This window comes from Simochromis diagramma, unplaced genomic scaffold (genome assembly GCF_900408965.1).
Source record: "Simochromis diagramma unplaced genomic scaffold, fSimDia1.1 OVJJ01000024.1, whole genome shotgun sequence".
Classification (NCBI taxonomy): Eukaryota; Metazoa; Chordata; class Actinopteri; order Cichliformes; family Cichlidae; genus Simochromis; species Simochromis diagramma.
The window spans coordinates 2963377-2976712 of NW_024387332.1; positions in this window are offsets into that span (position 1 = coordinate 2963377).

A 13336-nucleotide genomic window follows, 5' to 3' on the forward strand; every position below is an offset into this window, starting at 1 on the left:
CTTTTATAAGTTGGGAATTCAATACATTCTTAGATTGTTACATAATTACACTGTATGATTTTGAATATAATGTCATATATAACTTCCATCCTTCAATTCAAAATCTTGCAGTTATCCATTTCAGGATTTTGGTTGGGCTGGAGTCTGTTATATGACGAGAAATTGGGGACACACTGGATGGTTACCAATCTATCAGGGTGTACCCTGCCTCCTGCCCTATGGCATGGCATGGCCAAAAAGTAATACACCAAGAAGCAGGTATACCATCGCCTTGACATCCTCCGTTCATGTGTAGTTTGTGTCACATACAAAATGACGTCATGGGACTTTCAGTCGGGTTGCTGTAACAACCCCACACACATTAGGTGGTACTCAAGTGTAATGAGTAAGTAAGACATTAGTTCACTGTGGGTGCTTTTATAATCATTCAGTTTTCAATATATGAGGACGGATTAAATTCAATTCAGTTTATTTAAACAGAGCCCAATCACAACCAGTCGCCTTAAGGTGCTTTTTATATTGTGAGGTAGACCCTACAATAATACAATATGACAGAGACAGCATTACATTGCAAATATTTTATCAGCTCTGGAAAAAAACAGTCACCATATTTCTGATTATGAACAATAATAAAGCTCTCAGGCTTTCAGCAAGTTTCCCCACATTGGAAATACTCAAGTATTCGGTCACATTAGGGATCTTGGAGACGATGTGAATATCACAGAGAGGACAAGGCAGAAATGATTTTGAGACTCTAAAACGGAACTAAATGTATTTTAAAGTGTGTTTCAAACACTTAACAAAGGAAATCTGTTCACAGATTGAGATTCAGTCATTAAACTATTGTAGTGCAGGATCAGACAACATTTCAATGGTACAATGTCTTAAATTCAGCATTACCACTAACTTAGTCATGGTGGGTTTACTGGATCCACCCATGTGTTCTCTGAGTTAAACTATAGCTTAACCTTCACTATTTACATTCGAGCAGTAAAACATCTCTGCTGTGGTTTTCAGACAGCCATCGTCTGTTGAAACTGACAAATTACAAATGGTTAACCTGGGGAACATTAAAAGCTTTTCCTGTACATCTCATTAAGCATTTGCAAGCAATGGCAAAAATAATGACATTTTCCATAATAAAACAGTGATGTTGTTGTTACACATCCCATCAGTACGTTAAATGTTTACTGAATAGATTTTCCAAAAATAAACTGCAAAGAAAAAATGTTTAATTGAATAAAAAAAAATAAAATCAAATGTAAATTTGGTATTTAGCTTCATTTAATTATAAAAGATATATATGTTAAATTTTCACTATATTCATTTTTTATGTATTAATAACATGTATTTACCCCCTCCATATTACATATAAAATGTGATACTATTACAGCTGCTATTGCTAATAATAATAATAATGATGCACCTGCCTTAAAAAAGATTCTAATGCATGTTCAAATGCGAATATACTGCTCACCAGTAACTACTGACCACTGCTTTGACTCTGATTAAAATCACTTACAGGCTTAATGTTTCACCTGGAGTATAACATGTGTGAGAGAAAAAGAACAACACTCAGCTAATTTTTCCAAAAAAGACAAAGACGATGGTAACTAATATGATCTTTGTTCTGATAAATGTCAAATTGTCTGTGTATGCAACGTAGAGAAACGGTAAGCACAGAGCTTCTGGATAATCTTATAGGCTTCCACTGAAGCCCTTGACAATCCCCTCTGTTCTCACTGAAATGCACGCAGACCGGATATGCCTCAATGTGTTGCAACACCAATTAGCAGCAATTAACACTAGACCACTGAGCACCTGCGTTTGGAGCTCTGGCATCTGGGTTGCATTATCAGAAGTATGTTGTTGAATTTTAAGAATAAATGCTGGAACACTGAAGCCATTCCACTGGGCTCTTGTCTATCCCTCAAGGGCCTCCATGTTTTTCTCAGCTACAACGTGCAGCCTTTTTCTTTGGTACCGTAAAGAATGCCAAGGTGGACTTTCCAATCCTAATCACTGGATGTACCGCCCTTGTCATTTAAAGGCCAACTAAGCATCAGTGAAGCATCTATTCTTTTACATGAATGAGCTCCACCACCTCAGTGCCTGTCTGCTGGCCGTGTTGTTGTAAATGATTGTTTTGCATTGAGTTTCCTGAGTCTCCGGGACGAGTTGAGAGACTGTTCTATACAAACAGGCCAATCTGTTGTTATTTCAGCGGTGACGCCTGGCTCGCCAGACACAGAGGGCGGGATATTGATCGGCTGTCGCTGGGCATGCAAAGCAGCAATCTGAAGGAGACACTAGAAAGACAGCGCAGGCAGTGTGGAGAGGCAAGAGCAGCTCATATAAAACAAGAGCAAGAGAGGTGGAGAAGCTTGAGAGTGTGGTGGAGAATACTGACTTGTAAAAGATAGAGTTCAGGCTGTGCTGAGCAAGGTTTGCACATACAAATGCTGTTGAGTTAGTCCTTTGTGGCTGAACGTCTGCTGTTTTTTGTTTGCTGTAATCGTCCATCGTCCTCTCTCTGTGGTGTAATACATTTGCAGCACAATTACACAATATCGATTGATCTGGGCAATCATTCAAAAGGTTACCAACGTTACCTTTAGAGCCTCTAACGGACTCATTTTTTGTCATCTTAGTCAACCTGAAAAACAAATTCCTTTGGTAGCTGTAATAAAGAAAGACATCCTTCATACTGCATCAAAAATTAAATGAATGGACTGAAATGATGGAAATGGAGCAAGCTGAGCTATATACAAGGTCTGGTCCTCTAAAGTCATTTTAGTTTTTGCATAATGTCAGTTGTGTACCTCTTAGGCCAACGCCTACATCATTATGCAAGAGCTTCAGCTATTTGGCATATAGACCAGCTACAGTTCAGGGAGTATAGGAGGTATCAACAGCAACAGATGTCAGCAGCAGTAAGTTGAGTTTTGTTGAGTGGATATTACTTTGTAGCAGTGAAAAATCAGCAGTGTCCCAAACAGCTACTTCATGGCTCTCATCCTCCAAGGAGAAAACATTTATCAGTCAGTCACACAGTAAATAGTTAGAAATGATTTCTCTAGACTTCATGTATTTGCATACAAACTCACACAGTGTTTTCTATTTTATACAGCAGCACTTTATCACAGGCCACTTCTTATAGATGCTGGGATTGAACCAACGATTGTAAACAACTTGCTCTACCTCCTAAGCATTGGTAACTCTATAACTTTGAGAGTTAGAGCATTTATGTCTTCCTTTTGAAAATGAATTAACACAGGTTAATATATCAGAAATCAGAGGTTAATATTACAGATAACTGTAATATTGATTTTTAGGAAATCTAGTTCAGTTCTCAGCAGTCCGACTTGGTCCAAAAAGCCACCTGACCCCACCAATGAAACCACATAAACACCTGCTGTCAAATACAGAAATACAACATCAATATGTGAAATTACTGAAAAACAAATATTTGACATGTTTGCTTATACTGATGGTGCACCACATTCCTACACATTAAACAAATTAATGACAGTTGGATGTGAAGCTTTTACAATAATTTAGTGGGTAGTTGGTTTTACCACGTTAGATGTAAAACCTGGTCCTTAGCTGACCATCGAAGAAAACGAAGACAGCAAAAGTTCAAAAAGCTTCTTAGAATATATAAATATTAATATTAATCGAAACTTGTCTTTTAATCTTTTATTTTGCACCGAGGTTATAAACCATCATCTGCAATAAGTATACAGAGACTGTAATATTAGCTGCTTCCAGAAGGGATGAAAACACGCTTGAATTAAAAAACGTATTTCAAAGACGGAAACAAAAGATTGCAAAACATCAAATGGAAAAATAAATGATAATACAATAATGGGTTGTTCTGTATCATTCAGAAAAGCTCCTATCATCAATAATTAGGGTTTCAGCTTCTTTTCAAAGCAGTGTATATTTTGTATGTTTACTATACGGCTCCTTGTATATTGATGCAAGGCTTTCTACACATCTAAGTCCTAAGATGAATAATAGAATAGACAATAATTTTGATAGTTTGTCTTTTAACTAATTATTAATTATTGTATTTTCTCCTAGAGTTTTATGCCTTCTACAAGTGAAACTGGCAAATTGCACAGATCCCTGAATTAAGATATACTGTATAATCTCTATAATAAGTATAATCAAGCATTTCAATAAACTGGCAAGACTGGCCCTGCATAGCTGTTGTCTAATTTACTCTTCTGACCCACATCCTCACATCCTGTAGAACCAGGCTCAAATTCATTGCTGCAGTGTAAACACTGTGAAGGTGTTAAATTACAGCAAGAAACCGGCTGGGACTGTATTTCACACCTTGTCCCATCATACTGACAACCAATAAAATACACAAATGTGCAGGATCAGGCTGCGTTTATGCCAATCAGAACCATGTAATTATAAACACTGGAAAAAAGTTGAAGTGAACACAGGAGACACCGAGGGCCGAACCAAATTGATAGCGTGATCTGTTTATTCCACACTATTACCAACACTGCTATAACTTCTGCTACTCATTGGCTTTTTCTTTATGGTCAAATCAAACTGAAATATATGACTAGTTTCTTTTTTCATTTCCAGAGCTTGTTGCTCATAATTTACCTGCAACTCAACCAAAAAAGAGGAAGGAATGAACAGTGGCCAGTGGTATGTTTCACCGTTAATATTTATTTAAATATTTACTATTACATTGTTGTTGTTGTTGTTTTAATTTTTAAATCCCCTTGTATAAAAAAGTTTGCATGAATAACAAGTATGTGGGCTGATGACCAGAGTTAGTTGGAGTTTTCCAGGTTTGTACAGCTGACACTCTGCAGCATTGCAAATAATTCCTGACGTCCAACCTCATCTTAGGCACACAAGTGCATGCAACCATTTATGTTTTATGACTTTCAATGTGGCCAGATAAGGAACGTTGTGGTAATGGTCTCTAAAGAGAGGATACATTTTGCCTGTCTTGGTCCGAGATATCGCTTCCGAAGACAATTCCATCTGCTTCCTTCCTTAATGTTTGATGGTGAGCCATCAGGCTGTCACAAATCCTCTAATGCAGGGAATTGCTCGTAATATTATGAATGTTGCCCAGTCATGGGATTTGACATTATTGTGTAAATACATGTAAAATATTTTGATTAATATATTTTGAGGCAAAAATCTGAAAGTGAACCAGGTACTTCCCATCAGAACAGGAAGGAAACACGTAAGAAAATAAAAAACGTTAACATACAAAATCATGGAATATTTTGACAATGGTCTCCTGAAGCTGGTCACAAATAAAGAAATCCTTGGACCCATGCTATTCCCCCACTTCTGTGGTTGGTTTTTGTAAACAGTATCGGACCATTTACAAAAATCAGTTCTGATGCAAATAATTTTCTGTAGCTGTGATCATTGATTGTCCAATACCCCGTATTTAAGCAGGTCACCATTAATCTGCCCCTGGGGTACATGTAAACCAGGAGGACTTTTAAAGTATTTCCACATAATCTTGTTTCATATTTGTGTTTTTAAAGCCATGCTGAAGCTAAATTATTTTAAGAATGTATCTTTTGAAAATGTGTAATCACATGTAAATCACATTGCACAGCGTGATTACATTCTGGAGACTTATCATGCAGAATATGCAGCTCTGAACTCATGCTGCACATGCTGCAATACCTTTTTACTGTAAGCGTTCTTTAACTGAATCTATCGCTGATCTCATGTCAAGATCAGAGCCATTTAAGCTTTAGCTCCAATCAGAGGTTAAATCTTAAAAGTTAAAACATAACTGTTAATATGCAACATGCGTGGACCCCGGGCATTTTGTTCTCACATGGCACATTACAACAGACTGAAACTTTTCCTGAAAAACATACAATAAGCATTAGTTCAACAGCTTGCTATTGGCACACTGAGGATGAAACACATGCAACTGAAGCAAATATCACTTCTGTTAACAGTGGCTATAGCCAGGGACCCCCTCCTGCCCCCAAAAACAGACTGTTTGAAATATAAAATAGAGGATGTATTTGCCAGCCAGGGACGGTGCTTGTTCCTTTAGGACAAACCGGAGACATAAAACACTTCATAAATTGATTTGTAAAAATGTCTCCTTTAAAGATAACTCGCTAATACTAATGTACAGATGTACACTGCAGACTTCCACCATTTTCTCCTCAGCAAGTAAATATGAAAACCACCCAGGGGACTAAGTTGTGTGTACCACGCTGTAAGAGGCTCCCACTGGGCTATAATCTGATCAATGTTGTGAAAACAATTCTGATAATGCTGCAGAATTAAACCGATGAGACCCCCTGTGGACTGTTACATTTGAAACCAATGGCTTACCGGCCTGGGCTAATGACTCGGTTTCTACTTAGATTGACTGAGAAAATGGGCTTGAATAGTACTTAAGGGGGCCCTTAATATTGAATGCATTGTGAACTAATTAGCTGCGGTAAAATACTATGCATTGTACAGCGCAGTTGCTTTGCAGGACCATAAGTTTGTTTGATAGGATGGATACGGACTCTAAGTCTCCATTATGTGCTGCACACCAGAGATGTTCGTAGAATGATTTCATTTAATAGATTCTAAAAATAAACACATTGGGAACATTCACTGAATGGTGTTAGAGCTGAATTTAAGAAGTTTCTGCATTACAAACTGCAGAGTATGTAACAGTACGGTAGCTATCCTTTTGCAATTACAATAAAAACGTGTTTCATCATATCAGTGCTTCAAGATTAACGCGTAAACAATTAAATACCTGACTTACAGTGGTTCAGACACAAACTAACGACAGTAATCCAGCAAACATTCGTGCACTTTGGTCTTTGCTTTCGTATCACCTGTTGAGCAGACTGCCTAACACATCATTACCACTTCTTGTGCGTTTAACATTTTTTCTAAGCTAATATTTTATGATTTTGTATACTTTGTATATTCCAAAACATCATTTAAATATGACACTTTTAATAAAACAAACCACAGATATTTAAATATATATGGAATACGTTACAGAAAGCTGATTTTTTTTATTCTCAGTTTGATTTGTGGCTTTCATAAAATATTCATTGTGTTCGTATAAATATGTTCATCTGCGGGACAGATGGTGGCACTCTTCTGTCATTTTTTCATAAAAACCTTGATGCACCTCGTGCTTTTTGTACGAGACACCGCCGCCTGATTTTCACTGTGAATGTATCTGCAATCAATCCGTCTGCTCAGCTGTAAACACTGCACTTCAAAAACCCCAACTCATACAAGATTGTCTGTGTTTAAGAGTTAATAGTACTAAATCATAGCATTCATCTGTCCATCTCAATCACTCTCTCAAAATGTCTATGAATAAAACATGGACTCTATTCTACCAAGAAATGAGTGATGAGCGGTCACGATCTAATGTTAAAGGTCACGGGCCTGCATCTGTTCCTATTGGCTGAACCTCCTCTCACGAGCACATGTGTGGGATCAATACTGATAGCAAACATAGCTGGTATCATGGTGACAATTATAGGTTTAGAGATTGAGGAGTCTCGCATTCAACAGGCTGTCCAGATGTGTTTGGTCCAACAGCCAGAGCTGGGTGATTTGTTAGAGGCATCAATACAGACAGCTACACTGTAATTTTCATTACTGAAAATCCCGACTGTGGGTTATATCCAACATACAACTATTTAGAACTAAAATGTAGCTAAATACTTGTGTTTTGTTGAATATGTGGGTCAAATAAAACCGTGACAAGACTGTGTGATTACACTTTGCATTTATGTATGCATCAATAACAACAATGCACATCATTACTCAAGCAAACTACTTTAAATTATTGTATTATCATTGTTATTACTATTGTATTTTACTATTAAATTGTTAATTTTTAAATTACAATGGATAAAAGAAGCTTTACTGTTTGTATTACAGTCTACACTATAATATGATTTTTATTAATGTCAAAGTATATTTCATGGCTAGATAGAGAATCTAGGATTGTACCAAATTCCACACATAACAACAAAATACATACTGTATTTTTCAGACTAGAAGTTGCATTAAGCGAAACAAAAAGTGACTGACAGCCTCGAGTTTGAAATTGAGTTTGAGTGTGTGCCATTGTAGACACACAACAACATAATGTTGAAGCACAGTACATATCAATCCGCGAGGCTCCTGACTACGGTAGCTGTAATATCTCCAACAATCCATCAAGCAGCTTCGTAGCTTACCAAAGTCGTGCTAAAACATTTTGACAGATTTTTGAGCGCTGTGTACCACATAAAATTGGTCCGAGGTCAGTAAGCACAACCAGAACTCATACAAAAGGTGCACTGGATTATAAGGTGCACTGTCGATTTTTGAGAAAATTAAAGGATTTTAAGTGCGCCTTATAGTGCGGAAAATACGTTAATATAAAAGCAAAGTAATCAGTGTTAAATTTCACTTTTACCTGTTTTGAAAAGGTTTGAACACAACAACCTGATGGTTGTGGGAAATATTTTTAAAAGTAAATAATTTTGATCATATGGTTTACTGTACCTCACCTTTGTGCGTGAATGGCTGCGCATTTAAACCTACAAACAACAAAATAACTTGTTCTGTCCTCAGTTAATGCAGGCTAAATTGAGAAAGGCCTGGATTTGACTAGTGATGTTCAATTTCATGGCACATGTCACACCTGAGATTGCATTTAAAGTGACATTGTATAAGATGACCCTCTAGCATTTTTAAGCAGTAGCAGAGTTGGCAGCATGTTTGCATGACCAGTATCTTTGCAGCGTGAACCTGAAGAGATGAACAGGGAAGAAATAACCATTCTCACTTCAGAGATATATTAAGGTCATTGGATCCTAATTGTTCTGCATGCTAATATTATTAGATTTGTTATTAGGCATGATGGGTGCTAACAGACAAATGTTCTTTCTTTTTCAAGCCCAGAAAGAGAAATCACAGGTCAGTGTTTGTGGCTGTTTCTTGTTTGCTTTGAGATCGCAAATAATTTTTGGCATGTTTAACAACATGGGTTATGCTAGCAGTGTTGCTACTACACAAAGCAATATGCTACGTAGCATGCTAAGGTCATAAAAATAGTAAGCAGGCAGGTTATGATACAGATAGGAATAGACCGCCACATGGCTGTCTCTTTTGAAGCCTTTCAAATTGTGAAGCTCTCTCTATTAAAAACTCTAGATTTCTCTCATCTTTTATAACGCTCCCTCCTGGCCATCTTTGCGTCCTCTGCTAAGTGTTTTTGACGGTTGCAAGCTAACAAAGGCTGTCCACTGGTGTCTCTGGAGGGAAATCACCAGCGCTAACAGGGTTTTTTTTGCAGATTTTGTGAACACGCGATGATGTACTTCTTCTCCTTTCAAATCAAATTGGATTTAGTGTCGTAAAATTTCTGCCAAACTGGTGTATAAGCAACATTTAAACGCTTGCAAGTTAATACTCAGAATATTTAATATTGCTAATTATATCATTAAATATATAAACTGATGCCTCTTAAAACTATACTTTTGTGAATGGTTACAACTGAGGGTAGCACAGTGGTGCAGTAGTCTCTCAATAAGAAGATTCATGTTCTCCCTGTGCCTGCATGGATGCTCTGTCTTCCTCCCACAGTCCAAAAACATGCAGAGGTATCTTCAAACCACCTCAGGTCACTTAAAATACGGTAGAAACTTACACATCTTCCAGTACTGTTCGACTGTATGGAGGGGATGTACTGTATATGCTGAGGAAAATATACAAAATGCTATTTTAGAAAACAAAATAATGTCATTATTCATAAAATGAAAATATGAGTTTCTATTTGATTTGTTTTCTATTAAAAATGTGCTCAAACAGTACCGGCTGGTGAGCAGTAACACACATAAATAAGTAGCTCGTGATGCAATATGTTACAATTATAACACAAACTGAAACACACTGGGCATATTATTAAAGATACAGGTATAAACCCTCATCATGTTTATTTTCTTTGCATTGTACTGTGTGCTGACCACATTAAATTAAAACACAGTGTTGTTACAGTTTGTGACTGTGTGTTTGGAGGTTTACCTTCACAGACTTATTCTCATCCACCTACTGTAGTTTCTGCCTTCAAGATTCTGTGTATGTGTTTAAGGCGCATTCTCACCACTGCTAACCTTTTACTTAAAAACATGAATGTGGGGGAATGAGTGACTCAACGCGTAATCCACTTTGCTCTTCATGGTGGAGACCGTCAGGATTTCTTACTCTACAACACTAAATAAATACTGTGGGAGTTAAAGAGGTTTAATAGGATTTCAGCCCACAAATGACAAACACTGCTGTCAGACAGAGTTAGCTCTCAGTTGTCTATTTCCACATCCAACAGACACAAAGTAACATTACTGTAGCACTTATTTAGAGGGGCGTTCCTAGCCAAGTGACAAACTATTTTTCTTTGTAAACAGTTTATACAGTTGTTCTATAAGAGCATTTTTACTGAAGTATAGTTACTGTGCTGTGACTAGCCGCACAAAATAATGAACAAAAATGTGCTAAAATGAGTTGGAACTCTTCCTCTGGGTTAAGCCAGTGGATACAAGACTAAAGTTTGGCCATCCTACACAACCAATGGCAAATCCTATTATGGAGCCCTCTACATATTTACACGTTAGTTTTTGTGTTGTTTTTGCTCAGACACATTTCTCCAGACACATTTTAACAGCAAAACTGTAACAGTCCGAGGTCTTTGACCCAGCTGTTTTTTCTGGACTTTTCTCAAGTATATTTTTGTTTATTAAGTTCAGTGTTCCACTTCTGTTTCTAAGTTTGTTATTTATATTTTTTGGTTTCTTGTTTGATTATGTTCTTTGTGTCTCAGTATTTGTTTACCTTCTGTCGCCCCAGTCGTGTCCTCGTGTCTCTCTGGTCTCCATTTCCTGTCTGCGTGATGTTCAGTTTTGCTTCCTCTGTCAGGTCAGTTACTTTCTTTTTAGTGATGTGTCGTTCGCGAACGAAACGGCTCTTGGAGCCGAGTCTTTGACGTGAACGACGTGAGCCGGCTCTTTTTTTTTTTTTTCTTTTTCTTTCTCTCACCCTCTCTCGGAATTTTTTCCGCTTCACTCCGCACACGAGCCTTGTGCTTTGCGCTGGGAAGAGATCGGGGAGGGGCGGTAGTTACACTCGCAGTAGCACAGCAACAGAGCGGGAGGGAGAGAGAAAGAGAGCAGGGACAACAACGTCACATTAGAAAGGTATAGTAATCATCCACAACTATTTTCAGTTGCGGATGATAAAGGATTCAGAAAGTTTATTCATGCAGGGACATATGACAGAGGATGTGCATCTTCCTTTTGTTTTCATATTATAATTTATATTTAATTGTGTTGTGGTTTGCAGCGTTTTGTGTTGTTTCACTTTAAATTTGTTTAAAAGGAAAAAGCTGAAAATTTAAATAGTTAAAAGTTGAACTGTGACTAGTTGGTTTTTGTATTATATGATTTATTTCTTACATTTTATGTGAAGCGAATAAATAAAAGTATATTTACGGTGGCCCCTACAGACAAAGCACGTAAAAACTCCAAAACACGTACGAACTCCTAAGCACGTATAAAAGACAACAGAAGTGCTCCAGGATGCTAGGCGCAGTGTTGAGCTTTTGTTACCTAGTGGCTACACAAGCAAGGAAGTACCAACGACCGGATTTGGTGTGTGGTTGTAACAGGTAAATGAACATATTTTAAATTATTTGAATATATATGAGTGCTTGTGTATAAATACACAAACAATACACACATGCTTTCAATTGTGTAATTTAAGTGAGCTAGGTAGCTCTGTTATGGAAGTTCAGTTCATGCTAGAAATGTGTTTTGGAGTTTGTACGTGGTTTGTCTCTAGGGGCCACCGTAAATATTTATATATTAACATATATAAATAAAACCACTTTTTTTTTTTTTTTAACTTTAGTAATTCCTTTTGTGCATAATTTTATATTATTGTTAATAATAAATTAATTAAAGCAACAAAACAACCTGAAGAGCCGGTTCGGAGCCGAAAGAGCCGGTTCTCTAAAAAGAACTATTTCTTTTCAGCTGTCCTCCTAGGTATGTATAGAACTCTATGGTCAGGTGACAGGTTGCTTGTGGTTGACCCTAGAAGGAGGCTAAAACACAGAGGAGACCGGGCCTTTGCTATTGCTGTGCCCAAACCCTGTCCAACACTCGACATCTTTAAAACCCGTCTGAAAACACATCTTTACTCACGAGCTTTTAATTGTGACAGAGTTTTTGTTTTGTTCTTTGTGTGTCTTTGTTCTTTTTACATTTTTACTATGTACAGCACTTTGGTTCGCCCGTGTTGTTTTTAAATGTGCTTATAAATAAATTGATTGATTTTAGGCCACTTAGTCCTAATTTTCCCTTCTGTGTAAATATTGTTTGCCTCTCCCTCTGTTGTTTTTTGTTACCTTTATACCAGCAAATAAAGCTGTAACGTTGAGTGAGACCCATTCTGGGTCCACACTTTGCCACACACCTGCCAACAATGAACATTTTAAGTTGTAAATATTTTATGAGTTCTGTCAAGAGTTTCAGTAATTAGTTCAGATATTTTTGTCATAAAAATATCAAAGTGCTGTAGAAAATAGAAATGATATCTTCTGAAGAACAACATTTAACAAAGGAACCATAGCAAGATGTTAAGTTGATAGAAAATAAAATTTCACATAGTGTATAGTGTCAATAACACATTTTCCTTTCCTGCAGGATTAGTACAACTGCTTTCTCTTTTCTTCGTGGTTTCTCATTCCACTACACTTTCATCGTTTTGAGCAATAGCCAACTAGATTAAACTGTCGTACTGTGCATACGCAGCAAGGGCATTCACATTTTAATTTTACGAGTAATTGATGTCATCCATATTCAAGCTGGTTTAAGCAGGTTAAAATCTCTCTTTTTGTAATCAAAAATAATCCGAGGACCCACTGTTGACCCAATGTCAAAATCCTGCACCGTGTTGAAGAATGTCCATACAATGAACCGGCCCTACTGGCTGGCAGTGCTTGTTTGGCTGAGTAGCTCCAATCCCAGTAAAAGTGATACAGAGAAGATATGGCTCCTAATGTATCATAAACTCTTGACAAGGCCCCAGTTTCCTCCCAGGCAAAAGGAAAAGGGATTCGCGGTCCGAGCATTTCCAGAGATCATAGCATTTGAATAATATGAGTTGAAGGCACCTTTCTTAGTGAGCTGAAGAGATTAAAAATTGCCAAACGTGTAAACGTCTTTAAGAAGCTGAGGCTCACTGATAAAACATGATGCGTGCCTCAGAGGTTGAGAGGAAGGCGGGCAAAGCGGGCGGA